This window comes from Pongo abelii, chromosome 17 (genome assembly GCF_028885655.2).
Source record: "Pongo abelii isolate AG06213 chromosome 17, NHGRI_mPonAbe1-v2.0_pri, whole genome shotgun sequence".
In the NCBI taxonomy this organism is placed as follows: domain Eukaryota; kingdom Metazoa; phylum Chordata; class Mammalia; order Primates; family Hominidae; genus Pongo; species Pongo abelii.
In genome coordinates, this window is record NC_072002.2 from 20444736 (window position 1) to 20463740 (window position 19005).

Genomic DNA, 19005 nt, shown 5'->3' on the forward strand with positions numbered 1-19005 from the left:
AGACATGTTCTCTGACCACAAGGAAAAATCGCAACTCAGTTTCAGCCAATTGTCACCTTGCAGGACTGTGGGCCAGTGCTTCCAGGTGTTCTAATTTTTTTCAACAGCTGATGCAAATTCTGTTTTAATTGTGAAACCTTCCATTTCTTTTAAACGCTGCAAGGGCCAGCTGCCAGCCACCATCAGTCCATGGGCTTCCTGTTACATCCTTAGTCTCAATGTTATGGGAAAGAGGAGGAGCTATAAAAAAAGAACGATGAAAAAGGAACCAGAGAGATCAGCAGGAAGAAGCAGAGGCTGAGTTCATGGAAATCAGTCATTAGGGGGTCTCGGCATGGAGATGCAAAGAAGGTCAAGGAAGGTGAGGGCTGCCAAGTGTCCACTGGACTTGAGAAACAGCTATCCTTTGAAAGTTAGCCTGAGCCATGTCAAGAAAGTGAATCTCTTGGAGGAAATAAGAGAAGAAGAGAAATCTTGCCTGCCCAGAAGAGAAATCTTTTTCTAGTGGTTCACTGTCTTAAAGAGCTTATCCCATCAGGCTGCCTCTCAGCCTGCTCAGCTTTGAGTTGCTTCTGACCAAAGGTCATTTCAAGGCTTTTATAGCAAAAAGCAGGTGCAATGTGACTAAGGAGGGCAATGCTGTGGGCTTCCCAAACCTGGTTTCATTTTCTTTTTTGCGTACACAGCCATACTACATTTCCTAGCCTCTTACAGATAAGCAAGGCTATACAGCAGGGATCTGGCCAGTGGAATGTGGATAGGAATTATGTCCACCAGTGCTTCTCACACTTTAATGTGTGTGAATCACCTGAGAATCTCGGGTGTAACTGTGGAAAATTCTTTTCTAAAGGGACATAGGTGGCTGACAGATTTTATCCCTTTGTTGTTTTATCCCGTCTTGTTTCTAGCTGGAATGTGCAGTGCAATGCAAGAAGTACAGCAGCAAGAAGCATGACATGTGACGAGCTGTAACATATCAAGGATGATGGAGTAAGAAAACAGAAGGAGCCTGGGTCCTTGATACTGTGGAGCTTCTACACCAGTCATTGGCTGCCTATCCCTGGCTTACATCGTGTGTGAGATCAACTCTTGGATTAAGCCACCTGCTATAGTTTGACCTCCTCCAAATCTCATGTTGAAATTTATTCCCCAGTGTGGGAGGTGGGGCCTAATAGGAGGCGTTTGGGTCATGATGGATCCCTCATGAATGTCTTGGTGCTGGCACCAAGGCAATGAGTGAGTTCTCACTCTATTAGTTTCCGCAAGAGCTGGTTGTTCAAAAAAGCCTGGCATCCTCCCTCACTCTCTTGCTTTCTCTCTCGCACATGATCACTACACACACCAGCTCCCCCTTTACCTTCCACCATGAGTGGAAGCAGCCTGAGCCTTTCCCCAGATGTCCAATCTTCCAGCCAGCAGAGTTGTGAAACAAATAAACCTTCATTGTTTATAAATTACCCAGCCTCAGGTATTCCTTTAGAGCAAAACAAACAGACGAAGACACCACCATTAGCAGATTCTTAATTACTTGCAGTTGAACTTTGTCCTAATGGGCACAGGGTTGATGAACTGCATTTGTCTCAGTGCCACAGGGCCAAGGGGGAATGGGAACTCATGTTGATTGAGCAACTTCCACGTGTCAGGTAACAGACAGCCTCTCAGTTAATCCCTGTAATGACTATACCACTTTCAATATTCCTACTTTACAGATGAAAGGGAGACACCAAGAAACTCACCCAGGGCCACATACCCAGTTCATGGAATAATTGGGCTTTACACTCATGCTTGCCTGGATCCTAGTGTACATTACAGCAAACCTTGATGTCGCTTAAGAACCAAGATGCATGAACGATTCAGGTTAAGAGAAATCCTTAAGGATTTGCCTGTGCTTGGCATGGGGTCTTCGATTAAATATTGACATCAACAACCATAAATTTCAATGGCTTCTGCTAACTCTTTGGTTTTGACTATTACTGGGCATTACTGGGAAGCCAAACAGAGGATGTCTCTCATTTCAAGGCAAATTTCAAGCTTCCAGATGCATTTGCACTGGCCTGGGAATCCCTTGTACACTCCAAGACATAAGGGAGCAGGAGTCAAGCCACGGAAGGCTGCTTAGCTGCTGCAGTCAGAAGAACTGCTTCTGAGGACAAGTCCAAACCATTACTTCTCCACCTCAGAGCACCCAAAGTATAGAGCTTAGACTATTTTGATGGTATGATAGTATTTTAAAGGGTTTCTCATGCCTTGCGACATTGCTGGCTTAAACCGTAAAGTCCTTGAGAGCAGAAACCAAGATCCTCACAGAGCCCACCTGTGTAGTGAGAGTGCCCACTACAGCTAGTAGACTACATATTTGAGCCAGCTTTCATCACCAACAACCAGCAAGGGAGGAATTATTAATGCTTGTTGTACAGATAATTATATGTATAGTTATTATATAAAATATGTATACAATATGAACTTGCTAATGTTTGCTTTAAAAGCATGGAAAAGGGGCTTAGAAAAATTATGTTAAAGCATTCTTGTGGCTTTTCCTAAGTGGCAGGATACATTTGTATTCTCCTTTGTGACATGTTCTGCTTACACTGGTCATTCCACAGTGACAACATGGGATTTTCATGATCGGGCAAGGAAAGGCCATTCCTGCTTTGCCAACTTCAAGGAAAAAGAAAAAGGGAATTTTCTCAGAAAAACAATGATGTCAGCAGCGTAGCCATGATAATCAATTCTAAAATTTTTTCATCTTGAAGATCCTGTTTTTTGTTCTTACAAACTCATGTGTCTCTCAAAGAAAAGTTGTATGGGGAGGCTCACATGGGGCAGATCCATGGGTCTTTATTTTAAACAGTCCCATTGTTCATCCAGTGATATGTATATTAAGCACTTTGTATGACCCAGGCAGGCCAATGGGCTGCAAGGGAAGCCCATCACTGGGAGTGAGCATTTTATTAGATGTCAAGCCTCAGTTAGATGGACTTTCACCACTACCTACCCAAGAAAGGGATAAGAAGAGTTTCCGACATCTACAGAGTCCTTACTTCATGACAGAGACTTGAAATGCATCAAGACTAATCTTGATCCAGTCCTAAAAGAGATGCACTATCTAGACTTACAGATGAAAAGACTGAGGCTCAGAGAAGCCACGTAACTTGCCCAAGGACACATAGCAAGGATGCGACAGAGCTGGCGCCTATGGCTCCAATCAGAAAGCCACCCTTTCTCTCTGTGACCTACTTCAACTCAGGAGTCATGGCAATTGCAGTCAATTAGGGGGAGAGGATAAACAAGGAACAGTAAAAAGATAATATGCTATAAGAAGCAAATCAAGCAAGAATTATTTGAGAGACAGGAGGTGACAAATGTGTGTGGAGGACAGTTTAGATGGGGTGGGTTCAGTGACTCCCTCCATGAAGAGTGACATTTAAGCCAAGACCTGAATGAAGGAGCAAATCATGTGCAGAACCAACAGGAGTGTCTCAGGCTGTGGGCACAGCAGGTGCAAAGGCCCTGAGGCAAGACAGAGGTGGTTGGCTCAAATATGAAACAGGAGGAGGCCAGTGGAGCTGGAGTAGGGTGGGTATGAGGGGAGAACAAAGGCACTAGAAGGTAAAGCCAAAGAGGTCTCCAGAGCAAATATGGCCCTGAAGGACTGAGAAATACTCTGGTTTGTTCACCATCCAAGAGTATTGTGCAGGACCCACATTATAACAGAACCTGGCAGGCTGCTAAGTAGGAAACAGGCCACAGTGGGGCAAGGATGGAAGTGGCTACTGCAACAGTCCAGGCTAAAGATCAGTACTCTGTGACTGAGAGGGAGATCTCGTGCCCAAGGTAGGAAGGAATCTCCAGGGGAAACAGAAGCTCAGGAACACATGAGCAGGCATCAAAAGGTTTGTGTTTACTGTGCTGAGGGACATTGGTCTTTATAGTGCCAGCACACCCTGGTCGTGACCAAAGAGGACTTTTCATCCAGTCCCCCAGCCCCTCCTATCCTTTGGAAGTGAGGGGAAGCAGCCCCAGGCTCAGCTCTCACAGATGCTACTGCGTTTAGGAAGTAGCCACAGTGCACCCTGGCTTCTTGTTTGAGTCATTCGTTGGCAGTGGTCTCTTTCACGTAGCTCATGCTGGCGGCTGTATACCAGTGAGTCTGTGTGAGAGCTCCTTTAGGAAATGTAGTTGTTCAGCAACTGAAGTGGAAAAATGGCCACACGGGGTAGGGTTTGGCCTTCCAAGTGCAAACACAGGCTCATCTCTCCTCAAAAAAAAATTATGTGTACACCTAAAACCCCCTTTGTGCCTGGTCTGAAAAGAGCTTTTATATATGCTTTGAACAATTCTTCATATCATGAACCTGCTATCGTGGAGGAACTTGCTATTGCAGAGGAACCTGCTATGATGAGTACTTTTTCCCTGAGAAAATAAAACATGAGTCTAGTGATTTCTCACAATTATGTTCCAGGCTCAGTTTTTAAATAACTTTTAATCTTTGAATTCATAAACTCCCAAATCCCTGGGAACCCACAAATATCAGAGCCAGGCAGATTTTCCTCTTCAAATTTCCAACCAGAGTAATGGCTAATATTTGGATAGAATTTTGAAGAGAATGAGACAATGAGCATACCTTCATCTGTTTACAGTAGCACCGTGATTCTGCTTTGGGAATATCAGTCAGGATTATGTTTTCTTGTGTGATTTGTCAACTAACACTCACTTAAGTAAGGTATACGTTTATTTTTCTACCACATGAAAGTCCAGATGAAGGTGGTTCAGGGCTCCACAGTGTTTGGGACCCAGGTTCCCTCTATCTTGTTACTCTACCATCTGTTTCCTCCATTCTAAAGTTCACCACATAGTCATCTCCAGCCATGATGTTCACATTCTGGCCATTAATAAATACATAAAGACATGCCATATCTCTTTAAGGACATTTATTGGAAGTTGCCTCCATTATTTCCACTCATGTTCAATTGGCCAGCATTTTATTACTTGGCTTTGTAGCTTCAAGAGATGCTTCAAAATGCAGTCTAGATTTTGGATGGCTGTATGCCTGGCTAACACTGTGAGATTTCATTATCAGGGAAGAACTAAAGAACAGTTATGGAGGACAACTAGTAATCTTTATCATCCTTGGACAAACAGTTTTCCCTCTTTTTTCCCATGTAGTTCATGTGGGTTGAACATAGTTCAAAGACAGGCATATGACCAAGCCTGATATCGTCAATTTCTGTTATATTTCAAGGACTGAAAGTAACTCAAATCTTTCTAGTGAGAATAAACCACATGACGTTTGTCGAAACTATTAGAAAAAAGAAACTCTTCTTTTTCTGAGATGATGAATTAATCTAAAATAAGCCTGACGCTTCTGGTGGTCATCTCTGCCATCCAGATGAGAAATTCTCACAATGAAGCCAACTAAGAGGAAAGCGAAACTGAAGGATGAAGAATCAGATTGCTCATAATATCCTTTGAACCTCTGAATCTAGCCATGCTGAAAGCATGGACCCTGGACTTTTTTGCTCCAGTGATTTGCTCTCTTTTTGTCAGTACTTGCAATTGAAAGAGGCCTGACTAATACAACAAACAAAAAGAGTTGCTCCCTCAATTGCAAGGAATAGGCGCCATTTTAATAAAAAAGTGACAGAGGTGGGGTGGGGCTTATTTTTAAGGATATGCACATACCAGGACTGGAACCCTTCCACATTTGAGACAGTCATAAGATCCAGCTACTTTCTTCATCTTCTCTACTTTTGTATCTTATTTACTTTGCTTCTCATTCTCAACTGTCATCACACTTTATTTATGAATCAGGAAGGGTTGCTAGAAGGAAAAAAAAGAAATTTGGGATAGCTTACACAGGAAAGGAACTTTGCAGGGTAGTCCACAGAACTAAGACGAAGGCTGGAGAACTGGGCTGAAATAGAATGATAGCCACAGAACACATTACTTTCTCTTTCTTTTCTTTTTCTGAGTCCATTCCTCTTTTGCATCAACATTCTCTTGAATCTTCCTTCCTACTCTAATACCCTTCATTTAAGACCTTGAATTTGAAATTATAAAACAAGGAAATTTTATTCTCCTTCAGTCTTTGGGCCTCATCAAGCCTTGTTATTCAGTTTTATTTCAGCGTTGAAGCTTCAAATCTGTTCCCGAGAACAGCTTTACAAAATGTGAGAAAATGTCCCAAAGAGGGTGACTCCTATGAGGCAAAAGACAGTGAAGTGGAGTCACATGGTTTGCAAGTTCTGTGAGGTGTGAAGCTTGCATCTGAATCAGAGGATGTGCATGAATCTGCTACATTTAGGAAAGAGATCGAGAGTGAGAATGAGAGAAGATTTTAGTTATGCTTCATTCTTGGATAAAATCAGAGGGTAAAAGCTTAAGGGAATTCCAGATACTGCCTGTAGAAAGGAGCCAAATCTAGAAAACCAGGGACCTGGTTGATTTTAAGAACTTTGTAAGATTCTAAACCCTTTGTTGTTCTCCATGTGGGTGACTTCTATTATTGCCAATAATAATAGTAGACACCATTTATTGAGCATTTACTCTGCACTAGGAACTGAGCTAAGCATTTAGCTGCATTACATCATTTAATCCTCTCAATAAACCAATAAAGTAGGCACTATTATTATTATCCCTATTTTATAATAAGGAAAGTCTCAAGTAGGTTGCATTTTCCATGTTCCCACAGATGTTGCAGGCTGAGGAAGGGGGAAGTGAATGCAAAGAAGCATTAATGGGGAAGATTCAGGATCAGGTTTACTCATCTCAGAATCTTCCCTTGGGTCAGTACTGTTTAGCACCCCCATCTCCCATTCTGCATTATTTAAAGCACACTATCTTGTCTCACCCAATCCTGCCATCTTGCCTTTAATGCAACTGTGACTTCTTCAGGGGCAGGGACAAAACAAGTTCCAACTCAACCTGGCACTTGGAATTTGGACTACACAGTCATGTTGGGACTCCTCCTTTGGTCTGTTTATCCCCTTCTCCTTCCTTGACGGATCACTAACTAACTGTTACGCATGTTGGGGCTTCCAAGGAAGAAGTAACATTTCATTTCAAAATATATTCAGAGTGGATTATTTGTAAAGGCAGAGATGATACTAAGCCTGTTCACTTGCACAGTAATATAGTAGGACTGGTATAGTAATGCACCCTCTCCTCTGATTATCCTTCACTGAATGGAAGCAGATAAAAATGACACTGAATTGGGGGTGACAACAATTGTCATCAGTTTCCTAAAATACAGACGTTAATGGTATAAAATGGAATGAATGGAAGAATATCTAGCTATGGAGAATATAGGGAGATATACTTATTTTTTCATACTGATTTTTTTGTTTCCAGTTAACATTTTTATTATATAGGTAATATATCCTCAACGTTGAAACAATGAAAATACTGAGAAGAAAAAAGAAAAAAGGTCCTCCAAATCATAATATCCAGAAATAACTACTGTTAATATTTTATTTATATCCTTCCAATTATAATGTATTTGTATGTTTGTTTGCTTATGGCTCAGCCCATACTACGGTTTTTGTAAAGTTTTTTTTAACTTTGTAATAGTGTAACTCTATTCTATGCCATTAAATACAGACTTATGTAATAGTAGGCTAGTACTTTTAGGAACAGAAAATAACTTTCTACTGAAAATGCTAAATCTAAGGATGGTGTGAGTCTGCAGCTACCACGAATGAAGAAAACCTAACCTGTATGTGAACTAGTTCAGCACAGAAGTAAACAGAGTGACAGTGAAAGGCTGAGTCTTGATAATAATGCTTGAATCCCTGGATCCAGCTTTGCCTCTTGAAGAGGCAGTAAAACATAGTGGTTAAGAGTGCAGTCTCTGGAAGCAGACTGCTGCCTGAGATCAAATTCTGGCTCTGCTACTAGGATTTAACAAGATAATAAATGTAATGCACTTAGAACACAGCCTGGCTAACAATAAGCCCTCAATAAGCATTAGTCATATCATGCTAAGAAGATTTTCAATTACATCCATCAATCAATTCTTTTTTTGTTGCCTTAACCCATTTTGATTGATATAGATATGTACTTTTCAACTAGATATACATCTTTCAACCAACTTGAAAATTTTATTGACAACAAAATAAAATCATTTTCTCAGTAATCACTTAAGACCCCTCTTGCTTTGAATCTAATGTATCTCCCTGGTATTTTAAATGTTTCTAGGGAAGAAGCCAAATATCCTCTCTGGACATAGCTCTCAGCCAGTGTTCAATAAGTGCTTACTGGATAAACAGACAGATAATAACTTCGAGCACCCCTTTGCCTGGAGGACAACAATTTTAACCATGAGGACATTGTACAATTGATCATAAAGGACCAAATTATCTGTTTATTGATTACCTCCTTTGTGTCTTCTCTTTCCTCTTTATTCAGTCAAAATTCCATGGATAAACATGATAATCACTTTTTCGCTTATAGTCATCAACTCCCTTTACCCTCCCTCACTGTGCTGTATTTCTTGGGTTAAGATCAACTTTCTTCCCACTCAATGTCTGCACCTGCCCAACTGAACACAGAGAATGTACAAGCATGACAATTAGTCTCACTTAAAATTCATCATTTCTATTCTCAAGAGGGCCCTTGACACTTCCTAGCAATCATACTACGTTCCCTAGTCCGTTCATTCTCAAGCTCCATATAGCTACTTAGTACCCTCCCCGTCTTCTCAAACCTCTAACACTTTCTTCACTATCCCCATCAGCTGATGACCTTGCCTCCTACTTCACTGATAAAACAAAAGCAATCAGAAAAGAATTTTTATAACCATCTCTACTCACCTACCTGTGTCTCTGTCCATATACTTTATTTTCTCTTTTGTTAGTATGATTTTTTATGGTCAGTTTGTTTTTTTAAAAATTTTTATTTGTCAATATTTACAAATAGTATGATCTTAACATGCTTTAATTTTTAAATATTTTTCTAAGATGTTTTTAAGAAATAATATTCAGGTAAGAAGAATCATAAAGGGCCGGGCGTGGTGGCTCATACCTGTAATCCCAGCACTTTGGGAGACCCAGGTAGGCGGGTCACAAGGTCAGGAGATCAAGACCATCCTGGCCAACATGGTGAAACCCCATCTCTACTAAAAATACAAAAATTAGCTGGGTGGGCGGCACGTGCCTATAATCCCAGCTACTCAAAAGGCTGAGGCAGGAGAATCTCTTGAACCTGGGAGGCAGAGATTGCAGTGAGCCGAGATCGTGCCACTGCACTCCAGCCTGGCGACAGAGCTAGACTCCGTCCAAAAAAAAAAAAAAAAAGAAGAAGAATCATAAAGAATAGAAAAAATGCTTCTGAAAATAAAAAGAAGAAAGTTGTACTTTCCTATATCTTAAAATAAGTTATAAAGTTATGGTAATTAAACAGTATGGTATTAACCCAAGACAGAACACACAAATTCACCAAAAGGACAAAAAGGAAAGTCAACTAATAAGCCGTAAGTATGTGTTGAATATGTGATGGGGTAGGCATTTGGTTGTTAGAGTTGAGGCAATTTGTTTGCCAGTTTGTTTGCCAAAACAAAACAAATTCAAGATGAATCAAAGCATTTAATATTAGAAATTAACTCATAAAATAATGATAAAAACATTTTTGAGGTAAAGAACTTTTTAAACATAAAAGCAGTGGAAGATACCATGAAGGATAAGACTGGTAAATTATGGCTACATAAACAGTTTACACCTGTATATTTAAAGATAAAAACTTCAAATAAAATTAAAAATGGGCATGGTGGATCACACCTGTAATCCCAGCACTTTGGGAGGCTGAGGCGGGCGTATCACCTGAGGTCACGAGTTTGAAACCAACCTGGCCAACATGGAGAAACTCCGCCTCTACTAAAAATACAAAAATTAGCTGGGCATGGTGGCAGGCGCCTGTAATCCCAGCTTCTCGAGAGGCTGAGGCAGGAGAATCGCTTGAACCTGGAAAGCAGAGGTTGCAATGAGCCAAGATCTTGCCACTGAACTCCAGCCTGGGTGACAGAGTAAGACTCTGTCTCAAATAATAATAATAATAAAATAAAAACAAATAACACCAAGAAAAGTATCAGCAATATATGACAGAGTTTAATACCCTTAATATATAGAGCTTTTAAAAACTCAGTAAGAAAAAATGAACCCAACATTAGAAAAATGGTCAAAGCACCAATTTACATTCTTAGCCAGGGTGTATAAGAGCTCCCCTTTCCCCACATTCATGCAAGCATTTTTATTGTCTTTTTGATGACAGTCATTCTAACAGGTGTGAAATGATATCTCAGTGTGGTTTTGCTTTGCACTTCCCTGATGATTCGTGATGTTAAGCATTTTTTCATATACCTGTTGACCGTTTGTATGCATTCTTTTGAGAAATGTCTATTCAGATGTTTTATCCATCTTTAATCAGATTTCTTTTTGCTATTGAGTCATTTGAATTTCTTATATATCATGGATATTAATCCCTTGTCAGATCCATAGTTCCTAAATATTTTCTTCCATTATCTAAGTTGATTATTTCCTTTGCTGTGCAGAAACTTTTTGGTTTGGTGTAATCCCATTTGTTTATTTTTGCTTTTGTCACCATGCTTTTGAGGTCTTATCTTAAAAATCTCTGCCCAGACCAGCCACGAAGCATTTCCCTTAAGTTGTCTTCTAGTGGTTTTATCTTTTGGGGTTTTACATTTAAGTAATTAATTCATTTTGAGTTGATTTCTGTACAGGCTGAGAGATAATGGTCTAGCCTCACTCTTCTGCATGTGAATATACAGTTTTCTCGGCACCATTTATTAAAGAGACTATCTTTTCTCCATTCTGTGTGTTCTTGGTACCTTTGTCAAATGTCAGTTGGCTGTAAGTTCATGGACTTATTTCTGTGTTCTCTATTCTGTTCCACTGGTCGATGTATCTCTCTTTATGCCAGTACCATGCTATTTTGGCTATCATAGCTTTGAAGTATAATTTGATGTCAGGTAGTTTGATGCTGCTGGCTTTATTATTTTTTTTTTTTTTTGCTCAACAGTGCTTTGATTATTTGAGGTCTTTTGTTGTTCCATATGAATCTTTAAATTGTTTTTCTATTTTTGTGAAGAATGTCATTGGTATTTTGATAGGGATGGCACTGAATCTATAGATCACTTTGGGTAGTATGGACATTCTAACAATATTAATTATCCCCATAACCAGGAGCATGGTACTATTCATGATAGCCAAGATATGGAGTCAACCTAAGTATCCACCAGTGAATGAATGCATGGATAAAGAAAATGTGGTACATATGCATAATGGGATACTACTCCGCCATAAATAGAATTAAATTCTGTTATTTGCAGCAACATGGATGAACCTGGAGGACATTATGTTAAGTGAAATAATCCTGGCCCTGGTCCGGCACTTGCCTTGCTCCTGTTCCTGGTCCTTCCACGGCCCTGGCTGCAACTGGTTCTGCCATGTCCCTGGCCATGGCCCTGACCTGAACTTAGACATGTCCGGGCTCCAATTTGCCCCGGCCCTGCCTTGGCCTGTCCATGCCCTGTTCTGCCTTGTCCGGGCCCCAGTCTGTCCCTGCCAAGGCCTGTTTCTGCCATTATCCTGTCCTGTCCTGGCCGTGCCCTGGGTCTACCCCAGCCCTGGCCCTGTACTGGTCCTGCCTTGGCCCTGCCTCAGCTCTGGCCCTGTCCTGACACTCCCTTGGCCCTAGCCCCTACCCTGGCCATGCTTTGGCCGTGTGCCTGTTCCTGCCATATCCCTGGCCCTAGCCCTGTCCTTATCCAGGCCCTGACCCTGACCCTGACCCTGCCCTGCCTTGGCCCTCCCATTGCCCTACCCTGTCTTTGACCCTGCCCTGGACCTGCCTTGGTCCTGAACTGGACTCGGAAGTGTCCTGGCCCTGAATTGACCTGGCCCTGCCATGGCATTGGCTCTGCCCTGGCCCTGCTGTGGCCTTGCCCTATTCTGCCCTGCCCTGGCACAGACCGAGCCATGACATAGTCCGGTCCTGCCACTGCACTGCCCTACCCTGCCTTGGCCATGCCCTGGCCATGCCCTGGCCCTGGCCCCACCCTGGACCTGCCCTGAAACTGCCTTAGACCTGGCACTAAGCTGGCTCTGCCTTGGCTTTGGCCCTGCCCTCTCTATGGTCTGGCTCTGATCCTACCCTGCTCTGCTCTTGCCCTGCCCTGGCCAGCCCTGCCCCAGTCCTGCCATATCCCTGGCCCTGGCTCTGCCCTTATTCAGGCCTGACACTGCCCCTGCCTCTGCCTGTCTTTGGCCTGGACCTTGGCCCTGCTAAGGACTCACCCTGGCCCTGACCTGCCCTGGCCTCGGCCTTGCCCAGCCCTGACCCTTGCCTGGACTTGGACATGTCCTGGCCCTGATTTGCCCACACCCTGCCTTTATCCAGACCTACTCTGGCTCTGCCTTAGCCCTGGTCTTTTTGGCAGGGGCAGGGCCAGGGCCAGGACCAGGCCAGGGCAGGGTCAGGACCAGGATAGGTCCCTGGTAAGGCCTGAAACAGGGAAGGGCCATGGCCAGGGCAGCTGCAGGGCCACTGTGAGAGGTGACAGCGTGCTGGCAGCCCTCACAGCCCTCGCTCGCTCTCAGCGCCTCCTCTGCCTGGGCTACCATTTTGGTGGCACTTGAGGAGCCCTTCAGCCCACCGCTGCACTGTGGGAGCCCCTTTCTGGGCTGGCCAAGGCTGGAGCCCACTCCCTCAGCTTGCAGGGAGGTGTGGAGGGAGAGGCGTAAGCAGGAACCAGGTTGCATGCGGCGCTTGCGGGCCAGCTGGAGTTCCGGGTGGGCGTGAGCTTGGCGGGCCCTTCACTTGGAGCAGCCAGCCGGCCCTGCCAGCCCTGGGCAATGAGGGACTTAGCACCCGGGCCAGCGGCTGCGGAGGGTGTACTGGGTCCCCCAGCAGTGCCAGCCCACCGGCGCTGCGCTCGATTTCTCGCCGGGCCTTAGCTGCCTTCCTGCGGGGCAGGCCTCGGGACTGCAGCCTGCCATGCCTGAGCCTTCCCCCGCCTCCATGGGTTCCTGTGCAGCCCGAGCCTCCCCGACGAGCACCGCCCCCTGCTCCATGGCGCCCAGTCCCATCGACCACCCATGGGCTGAGGAGTGCGAGCACACAGCAAGGGACTGGCAGGCAGCTCCACCTGCAGCCCCAGTGCGGGATCCACTAGGTGAAGCCAGCTGGGCTCCTGAGTCTGGTGAGGATGTGGAGAGTCTTTATGTCTAGCTCAGGGATTGTAAATACAGCAATCGGCACTCTGTATCTATCTCCAGGTTTGTAAACATACCAATCAGCACCCTGTGTTTAGCTCAAGGTTTGTGAGTGCACCAATCGATACTCTGTATCTAGCTGCTCTGGTGGGGCCTTGGAGAACCTGTGTGTCGGAAACTCTGTATCTAACTAATCTGATGGGGACATGGAGAACCTTTGTATCTAGCTCAGGGATTGTAAACGCACCTATCAGCGCCCTGTCAAAACAGGCCACTCGGCTCTACCAATCAGCAGGATGTGGGTGGGGCCAGATAAGAGAATAAAAGCAGGCTGCCCGAGCCAGCATTGGCAACCCGCTCGGGTCCCCTTCCACGCTGTGGAAGCTTTGTTCTTTCGCTCTTTGCAATAAATCTTGCTACTGCTCACTCTTTGGGTCCACGCTGCTTTTATGAGCTGTAACACTCACCGCGAAGATCTGCAGCTTCACTCCTGAACCCAGCGAGACCACGAGCCCACCAGAAGGAACGAACAACTCCAGACGCGCTGCCTTAAGAGCTGTAACACTCACTGCAAAGGTCCGCAGCTTCACTCCTGAGCCAGTGAGACTACGAACCCACCAGAAGGAAGAAACTCCAAACACATCCGAACATCAGAAGGAAGAAACTGCAGACGGAGCTGTAACACTCACCGCGAGGGTCCGTGGCTTCATTCTTGAAGTCAGTGAGACCAAGAACCCACCAATTCCAGACACAACTGCAGCTCCAGGGTCTGGGTCAGGGACAGGTCCAGGGCAGGTCCAGGGCCAGGGATATGGCAGGACTCAGGGCAGGGCCGGCACTAGGGCTAAGTCAGGGCAGAGCAGAGCAGATTATGGCCAGTGCAAGGCACGGTCAGAGCCAGGCCATAGAGAGGGCAGGGCCAATGCCAACGCAGGGCCAGAGTAGTTCCAGGGCTGAGGCAGGGTCAAGGCAGGTCCAGGGAAGAGGCAGGGCTAGGGCCCAGGCAGGACCAGCGAAGGACCAGGGTGGGGCCAGGGCCAGGGCATAGCCAGAGCACTGCCAGGGCAGTGTAGGGCAGGACAATGGCAAACTGGGCCATGGCAGGGCCAGGTCAGCGCTTGGACAGGGCAGAACAGGGCAGCGCCATGGTAGGGCCAGGGCATAGCCTGGCCAAGGTTTGGGCAGGGCAAATCAAGGCTGGGCAGGACACCTCCAAGTCCAGCTCTGGCCCTGCCTTGGCCCTGGTCCCACCCTGGCCTGACCTTGTCTCTGGCCCTGCCCTGTTCATGTCCTGGCTCTGGCCCTGCCCTGTCCTGCCCTGGCACTTCCTGTCATGCTCTGTCCCTGGGCTGTGCATTAGCCCTGGCCCAGCCCTGGCCCGGTCCTGCTTCTGGCCCTGTCCTGGAGTTTACTGGGTGCTGCCATGGCCCGATCCTGCCATTGCCCTGCCCTCCTCTGCCCTGGCACTGCCGTGCCCCTGCCTGGGCTTTAGCACTGCCTCAACCCTGGACCTGCCCTGACCCTGCCTCAGCCTTGGAACTACCCTGACCCTGCCTTGGTGTTGGCCCTCCCCTCTCTGTGGCCTGCCTCTGGCCCTGCCTTGCAGAGGCTATGCCCTGCCCTGCACATCCCAGCCTGGGCCCAGCCCTGGTCCTACCATATTCTTGGCTCTGGCTGTACCCTTGACCTGGCCTTGCCCTGCCCTGTCCCTGCCTTTGCCTTATCCTGGTGCTGGTTCTGCCCTGGCCCTGCCCTTGCTCTGTACCCTCCCTGGTTCTGCCTTTTCCCTGGCCCTGCCCTTGCTCTGGCCCTGTCCCTGGCCCAACCTTGGCCCTGGCCCAGCTCCTGGCCCTGTGTTGGTCTTGGCCTGGCCCTGGCCCTGCCCCAACCCTGACAAAGCCTTGGCCCCACACTGGCCCAGCCTTGTCCCTGGCCCTCCCCTGCGCTGGCCCTGCCTTGGCCCTGCACCATCCTAGTCCTGCCCTGGCCCTGACCTCGCCCTGGCCCTACCCTCACCCTGCCTTGGCCCTGCCCTACCTCGCCTTTCCCTGCCTTTGGCCTGCCCTGGCTCTGGTTCTGCCCTGGCCCTGCCCTTGCCCTGGCCCCTCACTGATCTTGGCCTTGCCCTTGTCCTGGCCTTTCTCTGGGCTTGTCATTGCTCTGGTCCCTTTCTGGCCCTGCCTTGTTTCTGGCCCTGCCATGTCCTTGTCCTGGACCTGGCTCTGGCCCTAGACTTCCCTGTCCCTGTCCTGCCATCCCTGGCCCTGTCCTTGTTGTACACTGGCCCTGCCCTGCCTTGGCCCTGAGCTACCCTAGCCCTGCCCTGTCCTGGCCCTCTGCTGGCCCTGGTCCTGCCCTGGCCCTGGTTCTGCCCTGCTTCTGGCCCTGGCCTGGCCCTGGCCTTGGTCCTGTCATGTCCCTGGCTCTGACCTTGCCCCTGGTTTTTCCCTGGCCATGACCCTGCTCCGGTCCTTCCCTGGCCCTGGCCCTGCCCTGGTTCTGATCCTGCCCTGGTCCAGCCCTGTGCTACCCTGTCCCTACCCTGCCCTGGCCCTGCCCTTGCACTGGCCCTTCCCTGGCCCAGGCCCTGGCCCTGCCTTTGCCCTGGCCTTCCCTGTCCCTGACCTGCCATCCCCTGGCCCTGTCCTTACTCTACACCGGCCCTGCCCTGCCTTGGTGCTGTGCTTGCCTGGGTCCTGCCATATCCCTAATGCTGGCCCTACACTGGCCCTGCCCTTGCCCTGGACCTGCCCAGGCCCTGGCATTGACCCTGGCCCTGGCCCTTCCATGCTTAAGGCCTTACCCTGGCCCAGCCCTGGCCTTGACCCTGTCCTGGCCCTGAATTACCTGGGCCTTACCCTGGCACACGTTCTGGCCCTAGCCCTGACCCTGGCCCTGGCCCTGGCCCTGTCGTGGCCCTATCCCTGTTGCTGGTCCTGCCATGGCCCTGGCCCTCCTAGGCTTTGCCCTGGTCCTGACATTGCCCTTTCCTGGCCCTGGCCCTGCCCCTGCCATCCCCTTACCCTGTCCTTGCTCTACACTGGCCCTGCCCTGCCTTGGCCCTGCCTTGGCCCTGAGCTTCCCCAGTCTTGCCCTGCTCTGCCCTGGCCCTGCACTGGCCCTGGTCCTGCCATATCCCTGGCCCTGTCCCTGACCTGGCCCTGTCCCAAGCCCTGGCCTTGGTTCTGCCCTGCTTTTGGCCCTGGCCTTGGTCCTTTCATGTCCCTGGCTATGGCCCTGCCCCTGGTTTTTCCATGGCCATGACCCTGCTCCAGTCCTGCCCTGGCCCTGGCCCTACCCTGGTTCTTGTCCTGCCCTGGCCCAGCCCTGACTGGGCACTGCACTACCCTGGCCCTGCCCCACCCAATGCTGCCCATGCCAGGGCCTTGTCCTGGCCCTGACTTGGCCATGCCCCTGCCCCTTCCTCTGGTCTTGCCATGGCCCTCACCCCACCACTGGTCCTGCCATAGCCCTGACGCTGACTTGGCCCTGGCACTGCCCTGGCTCTGCCTCTTCCATGCTTCCGGCCCTGTCCTGGCCCTGGCACTGCCCCTGGCCCTCCCCTGCCTTGCCATGGCCCTGCCATGTCCTGGCCCTGCCTCTGCCCTGGCCCTGGCCCTGCTCTGGGCCTGGCCTTGGCATTCACCCTGTCCCTGCTGTCGCCCTGACCCAGACCTGACCCTGGCCCTATCCCTGCCCTCCCCTGTCTTTGCCCTGTGCTATGATGTCCCTGCCCTGGCCCCGACTCTTCCCTGCCTTGCCTCTGCCCCAGACCTGGCCCTGCACTGCCCTGGCCTTGCCCTCAACCTGTACTTGCACTGCCCTGGCCCTGCCTTACGGTTACCTGGCCCTGTCCTGGCTCTGCCCTGGCCTTACCCTGCCCTTTCCCCACCCAGGTCCTGTCTTTGACATGTGCTACCTTGTCCTTCTCCTGCCCTGGCCCCTGCCCTTGCATTGGCCCTTCCCTGGCCCAGGCCCTGGACCTGGACCAGTCCTGGACCTGTGCTGGCCCTGTCCTGGCCCAGGCCCTGCCTTGGACCTGGCCCTGCCTTGGCGCTGGCTCTGACCTGGCCCTGTCTTGCCCCTGGCTGTTTCCTGGCTCTGCCCCTGCCTTGGTCCCAGCCACGCCCCCACTCCTGCCTTGGCCTTGGCTCTACCCCTGCAGTGAACCTGCCTTGGCCTTGACCTTGAAGTGGCCCTGCTCTGGCCCTGCCCTGGCCCTGCCCTGGCCCTGCCTTGGTCATAGCCCTAGCCATGCCACCCCTTGCCTTGGCCCTGGCCCTGCCCCTGCCCTGAATCTGCCTTGGCCCTGACCCTGACCAGGTCTTGCTCTGGCCCTTCCCTGGCCTTGGCCCTCGCCCTGCCCTGGCTTTCAGGAAAATTAAATTGGAGATATAGAGGAAAAGCACCTGGACAATCTCATTAGGGTCAGGACTTCAAAGTGAGTTGGGCCTGTTCTGAGAAGCTCACTGTGGGAATCCCAGCCCTGACCTGGAGGAGACACGTTCACTGCCAGGGACTCAGAGGGAAAGCGGGGAGTGGGGGATGGAGGAGGAAGGTGGGTTTGGGAAAAGGGCCAGGTGGGGCCCCAGCCCCAGTCACTCACCACGAGTGGGATGAGCCCCACCAGGGAGTCGCAATCAGTCAGACCATCTGAATCTCGGCACCTGCCACGCGGCTGAAGCTCCGACTACAAAAGTTGCTGAGGTGCAGCAGGGCTGGGGAGGCAGCGGGGTTGCCCCTGGAGGTAGCCAAGGCCATGATGGCAGTGGCAGCTGTGTGGTACGGCTCAGTGCCCCCATGAGATGCGGCGCATGAACCGGCAGTGCATGTAGAGCAGTGCACCACATTGGACCATATTGCAAAGGATGATGGCGAGAATGAGGGAGCCGAAACCTGGGTACAGTGGGAGTAGGTGGCGTGCGTCCTCACGTTGGTTGTCCAGTTGATGAAGCACGAGGTGTCTGAATACTGCAGCTGCAAACTACTGAAGCCCATGTTGGGCAGTGCTCAGAAGAGCATGTTGAATGCACAGACGGCATCCTATAATGCAGCTGCCAACCACTTGTCCACGTAGCAGCTGTGGAAAGAGGTGTGTTTGATGGGCAGGTAGCACTGGACACTCAGGGCGTAGACGATGCTGAGGCAGGACAGGCCGAAGAAGAGCAAGATGAAGGTGCTGTACTCACACTGTGGCTGGCCCCCAGGACACTGGCCCTTCACGCTCATGACGATGGTCACTGGGCTCCCCAGCAAAGTGCCCAACACGTCCGTGACGGCCAGACCACATACCAGCGTGTAAGAGGTGGTCATCTTCTGCTCCTTGTGCAAATTGCACAGCACCATGATGGCCACCAGGTTGCCCACAACCCCAAAGGTGAACATCACCAGCGGGACAGTCTCTGGGCTGTTCAGCTGGTCTAGGCTCAAGGAGGTGGAAGCATTGACCCTGGATGTGGACATGATAGTGGCTGGTGCTGCGCAGCCTTAGAGTGCGAACTTGAGTCTGGAGGTGGCAGAAGAGGGACAAAGCCACCACAAGTGGAAATTACCACTTGCCATGTGTGAGATCCATGCTGAAGAGATGATATGCTGATAAGACTAGGGGAGCAGCTAGATCCTGCTTTCAGGATTGCAGCCACTTACCAACTGCAGCCACCCAAATCTCCAGGCTCCCGATACAACCAGCCAGCAGCACACTCTTGCTGACATTAATATTTATAAACTGACCCTCCCATTCCCCTTCTCCCCCCAGCCCACCTCACTCCACTGACAAGAT

General features: G+C 49.2%; 1 pseudogene; it reads right to left on the reverse strand.

Moving 5' to 3' along the window:
* Window positions 1–18015: 18015 nt before the first annotated feature.
* Window positions 18016–18689, reverse strand: LOC100440171 (prostaglandin E2 receptor EP4 subtype-like; annotated as a pseudogene).
* Window positions 18690–19005: the final 316 nt, after the last annotated feature.